General features: G+C 36.3%; 1 non-coding gene across 1 annotated transcript; it reads left to right on the plus strand.

Moving 5' to 3' along the window:
* The first annotated feature begins 4,950 nt into the window (after positions 1–4,950).
* Trnas-aga (transfer RNA serine (anticodon AGA)) lies at positions 4,951–5,021 on the plus strand. The gene has a single exon. It is a non-coding gene; the product is annotated as a tRNA-Ser (tRNA).
* The last annotated feature ends 1,291 nt before the right edge of the window (positions 5,022–6,312 follow it).

A 6,312-nucleotide genomic window follows, 5' to 3' on the forward strand; every position in this document is an offset into this window, starting at 1 on the left:
CTTTTTTTTGGAACCCCGTGAAAAATGTTTTCCTGGCATCTACTAAACACAATGGAGACCATAAAAACATGCAGTGCATGAAAACGTCTTTCTTTCTTTTTTTTTTAATGCACATCAAATTTTCACATGGCAGCCCGGGGGTGGGGCGGAAAGTTCAACCAAGCAAGGCCCTACGGCCGGCTCCCTAACGGACCGCCTCAAATTTTTGTTACAGCCTTTTACGTGCCGTCGTGTTTCGTTGCGTTCACCCCGTTTTATCACGGTAAATACAAGATTCCTTAGCACCGGGATTGCCGTGTCATCTTTCTTCTTTTTTTTTTTTTTTTTTTTGACAATTTAAAAATCTGACACGGCATCCACAGCAATCACGGCCTGCCATTTTTGCCTATCCCTTCACATCGCGTTGTTTCACGTCCATCCTGTTTTGTTCACGGTGGCCCGAAACGCGGCTGACTTAGTTGGCGGGGACATGGTGTAAACGCAGCATACTGAGGTATTGAATCGGGGTGTGTTCGGGCCGTCGGGCGGTCGGTTGGGTGGTCCGTTGCGAATCTTGCGTCGTAAACTCGACCCTTATACAGTTTTGAAGCAATTTAGATGCAACATTACCCCAGGCTTTGACACGGTAACTGCATTATTTTCTTTAAAAAAAAATCTTGTGGAGTGAATTACTTCTACAATTTCGAAGCAATTGAATTCAAATTTCGTGGACAATAAGGCATTGAGGTAAAAATATGGAAGACGTGTTTGTGTGTGTGTGTGTGTGTATGTGTGTGTTTGCTGGAGAAAAGGCTGCGATTATGGTTACCACAATTTTACCAGAACCATGTGAATTATATCATTTGCACAGGGTTCAAGCAATTAAGGGTCAAATTTAGTATGTATGATTTATGGGTGTAGATATGCAAGACAACACTGTGTTATTATCAGAAAAAAATGTTGCCATGGTAACCACACATTTTTGTATCAAACTGAAGTATGCAAGTCAAGTGGTGTGTAGGAAGATCAGGTGTATTTGTGCAAAATCCCTTTGTGTTTATACCCGACAAACCTTCTTTCATTACTTTTTTTAAAGTAGTCTGAGATACTGGGGCGGGGATTAATCACCTTCAGTGATAGTTCCAGTTTGTTTATTTGTTTGTTTGCTTGCTTGTTTAATTGTTTTTGATACGCACTGTATATTATATTCAAATTCTTTCTTGAATCATGCTTTATAGGCCCTACATTGCAAATCGTGGCCTGACGTTTCTGTTTGAAAATTACTGAAACCAAATTTGATTAATGTATGAAAATGCGTTTTAAAAAAATTACGTTTCACGACATGGGTTTCCAACCACCAATAAGTAATATTTTGACGTTAATAAGTCAATCGCAACACGATAATGTTAGTATACACACCAGACTGTACGATTTACAGCTTAAATATGCAAAAGTTCCTTATTGAGAGAGAGGCATGATTCCCCTTCTCACCTCTCCCCGGCTTGGAAAGATTGGGGGCAGCTGTTCGCAACGCAAATAACACTAGCGCATATTATGACCGAAATAAAATATCTGACAATATATTCGATATGGCTCCAGTATGGTTTAATAATGCATTCTGGTTGACTACATGCACGTTGCATTCATATTAAATCCTTGTAGTCTTGCACATCGCATTGTCAAACTGCGCATTGTCAATTTTAAAGGGTGCTGTTCGTTATTCCGAAGGGTCGTTAATCCGAAACACACAAATGCCCTTTGTGCAAGGGAATATACCTATACCGACAGGTTCGTTAATCCGAAAATGAAAATGGGTTCGTTAAGCCGCATATTTGTCGCGTTATTCCGAAGGTTCGTTATTCCGGAGATTCGTTATCCGAAAATGAAATTCGGAATTATATGAACCTTCGGAATAACGAATCTTCGGACTAAAGAGCCTTTGAAATAACGAACCTTCGGAATATCGGGCTGTAACCACTTTTTAACGGCCGTTGACAATTTCGCTAATGAGCGCTATCCACAGCATTACATATATTAATCACGCATGCGTAGAAGAACGAAGAATGGCGGCATGATGCAGGGAACCTTTCTGAGTAGGCCTGCTATGGGAGTCATGGTCCACTGCTAGCTGCTGGTTGCCAACTGCGAGGGAGCCGAGCTAGTGCAGATATCCTTCGTCAACAACACAAAAATAGGAATCTTGATTCAATTTTAAAAAAAAATGGTTATAAGTTGTCATTGGTATATTGCCAGTGATATCTATATCCTCTTTCACTTGTAAGCATGACAAACATGAATGCATTGAAGTTCTGAAGACATTTTTGTGTTTGCTGTAGAAAGCGCTGCCATGGTTAACAACATTTTACCAAAGCCATGTGAATCGTACTATTTCCACATGTACCAGACATACCGTGGTCCTTTTTTTTTTTCATAGTATAGCAGTCTGAGATGCTGAAGCGGGTGTATAAATCATCTTCAGTGATAGTTGTAGGTTTTTTCTCTCTTTTCTTTTTTGTAACGCACTGTATACATGTATATGTATATGTATATGTAAATATATATATGTAGATATATTTATGTAGATATGTATAATGAATGTAGATATATTTATGTAGATATGTATAATGAATGTATATGTATATATACATTTATGTATATATGATATATATATATATATATATATATATATATATGTGTGTGTGTGTGTGTGTGTGTGTGTGTGCGTGTGTGTGTTTGAGTGTTCCCGTGTTCTGAAACCACTGTACAAAAGTGCTGTCTAAAAAGCTTGTCAATGTTTCAAATTTAAAATCTACTCCTTTAAAATCTGCTCTTAACTAAAGATCCATGTCTGGCGACTTCTTTTTGATGCAGTGTCTAATAAAACAGGGAGTAAAACTCCATAACCACAATGGAAGGACTATAAGATTAAGTTGAAATTATATATATATATATGTATACCTACAAACACATTCTACTCATGATTAATACCAACTTTCAATGCAAAAGCAACTTTTTTTTGATATGTTACTAGAGTTGATAATGAAGCGTCTTTATACGGTTTTTAAGAAATGAAAAGTAATCTGTAAGACTTCACCCTCTGTTCTATTAATATAATTATCTTCCTTTCATTAGTCCCTTGTCCGCCTAGGTCCGCTTAAAGGTACTAGCCCACATTTGCACACCCACGAAAATCAAAACTGCATAAAACAGGTCCAATATGACTTCAAATACAAGTTATAACAGTAACATACCTCACCTGTTGCTCTTTGTCTATACCATTCGAGAGAAAATCATCGTTTTAAAATCAATTTTTAAACCGGGTCAACCCGACCCAAAATCGAATTACGAGCGCGGACTAGCTACGTACATTAACTTACACATGAATTGTATCGCATGCATGTAGTACGTGCGTGGACCGGAGCTAGCGAGCGTTTTTATACGCATGCATACGGTGTATTTTCATTTATTTTTATGAAAGTAATGGACTAATTGGAACGAAATTTTGCACAGGTGTTACTGCAATCATACCCAAACTCCATGCTAACTATGAGACAAATTGCTGCAGGTTTACAAATGTGGGCTAATACCTTTAACATGGCTATGTCGGAATTTTGGAACTTGGGTATTTGTTCCAACTTCATCGTGTCACTACGGAAACCACGAATAGCCTGGTGGTAATGTCGCTGCCCGGAAAGCAGTAGATGACAGGCTCCAGTCCCGTGTTTTTTTTTTTCTTCCGACATGTCTGTTGAACTATATAGAGCAGCAGTTGCGATCTCACATATTTCATTTGAAGAGGGAAACAGATTGAAGAAAATGTAAACCTCGACCTTCACCCCTCTCCTTAATATATTTTGCTTTCAAGACTTACCCTATCATGTTATTCTTAAAAGAAATCCTTCCAGAGAAACGGATAAGAACGAAATTTTACATTTGTTTTATGATCTCAAGGTTAAGAATAATGTAGAGGAATTGTTCTTTCAGAAAATATGTAAAACTTAAAATTGGGTAGGCCGACCATTTCATCTATTTTTAGTCATCACAGAAAACCGGGATGTGACTTTTTGTTGATTTTGTGATGCACGGTCATAATATGCTATACAGTTTTCTGAAAGCAGTGTACAAAAGTGTTGTCATATAAGCTTTTCAAGGTTTCAAACTAGGATTAATTTCTCACCCCAGATGTAAGGACAGTATCTGCTTAGAATAATTTTTGGTTCCTCTATTGAGTGATGCTGTTTGCATGGATTTTTAATTTTTTTTTTTTTAGAGAATCAGACGTTAAATTCTCGGTATCGCCAATGCGCAAAGAACTTTTTTATGTTTCAAGTTTCAAGTTTCAAGTTTCAAGTTTCAAGTTTATTTCATATTTCCATTTCTCAGTGATGGGATCACAAAATGATTGACAATAAAACAAAAGTACAAAACATATACATCCATATCTTATGTTTGAAGAAAAAAAGACAAACTAACATTACACACAAATATAAATGGTCATTTTCATCTGAGGATATCACAAATAAATGTCAGAAATATGATGGGGCCTACATAAAAGCAATGACGCTTGTAAAAACTGTAGGTTCCCGAATTTATAGGCGTGAAATTATACGGAGAACGGACATGTTTATCTCGACCAACTTAAATTGTACCAGTGCAAAATCAGTATTAAAAACGAACTAACGAACCACATGAATACTTTAGTATCGCTTAAACGAGACTGTACATATTTCGCCGTGTTTACACACACACACACACAAAGTGCTATAACGGTATCGTGAAGTAACTTGGAGCTGCAGACAAAGACAAAAGACTGGGGGTATTAAAAAAGAGAATGTTGCTAAGAGCCGGGTAGTGTGTATCCACTAAGTAATAACCGTTTTAGTTTGCGTTTGAAGGTGAATAAGGATAAGGAAGAAGTAATATCTTGAGGGAGGTCATTCCTGTACATACATTCATGTATGTATATATATACAATAGCTCAGTCGGTAGAGCACCGGTCTAGAAATCCGGAGGTCTCGGGTTCGAATCCCGATGAAAACCCATTTTCTTTGCTCAAAGTTTTCGCCATGTATATATATATATATATGTATATATATATATATATATATATATATATATGTATATATATATGTATATATATATATATATATATATATATATATGTACACATGTTATGTTTCATATGTCCTACTTATGGGCAAAAACGTGGTATGGAAATTCGATTTTGTCATACATTTACTATTGATACATCTTGCCAACATGTAAACTACAAATGACATTACATAACATCGAATGGATACTCAAAAATGATTCCAATGACTACAATATTCAATAAGAACTAAAGATATCATCGTTATCATAATTATGGTGAACATGGAAAAAAATATAGACACAGAAAACAATATAAGGAATAACTACTTTAAAAATCTTTCCACCAGAAATTTTAAAACACACATTTCATTAAAAAGAATACGTCAAACAAACTACATCAGTATCACAAGTTATATCACATATTGCATACTATTGCCCCTCACCCCCCCCCCCGTGTAAATTCTGCTGCCTTTCACTTATATCCTGTGCACAGTTAACCCAACATATCTTCTCTGATGTCCTGTTCACGATCAACGGCTATTGCACAAACAGAAGGAAAATGCTTTTCTGTTGATAGAACATTTCAGAAATCGTATGATTTGTGCATATACAAACGCAGAAACACAAAATAAACTCTCATTGGGTAAATCTCAAATCAAAGTACACACACACACAAAAGAGAAGCACCTTGTACACCAAAACAAAAATATCTCCTAATAAAACTAAGTTTATAGATTTATTCCATATGAAAATTATTTTGTGCAAATATAATATCACTGTTCGTAAATTCTTTCATATCTTTCTATCAATGCGCAAAACACTTCTCGAACCTCCGCTGCCCCCACCCACCTTCACACTCTAACCAGCTATAGCTCTCCCTTCACTTTATTGAGAAAAAAAAATAGCGGCTGTTATTGCACATCCGGATTTTTTTAATGGAACAAAGGAGTCTGCATATTGAGTGGTATGACATATCAGACACAGTAGTCTTCTGCCTAACCGTAGAAATATAAAATAATCATGTAGTGGGTGATTGTCGTTTAACATGATACCATAATTATGCAAACTGACGGTTCGATCTGTAAATTCCTTTGTAAGTTGTAACTTTCCTCTCATGTTTAGCTATCTGTTTATAGCCATCATTCTCTTAAAGTCTTGTTTCATGCAAACCTCGAACCAGATGGCACAGTTTAACAATTCAATATCTTCAGCAACTGATTTATAGAAAAACTGAGAATTGTT

Source organism: Diadema antillarum, unplaced genomic scaffold (genome assembly GCF_040938485.1).
Source record: "Diadema antillarum isolate AM-2024a unplaced genomic scaffold, OU_Dant_1.0 seq00000406_RagTag, whole genome shotgun sequence".
NCBI classification, from domain to species: Eukaryota; Metazoa; Echinodermata; class Echinoidea; order Diadematoida; family Diadematidae; genus Diadema; species Diadema antillarum.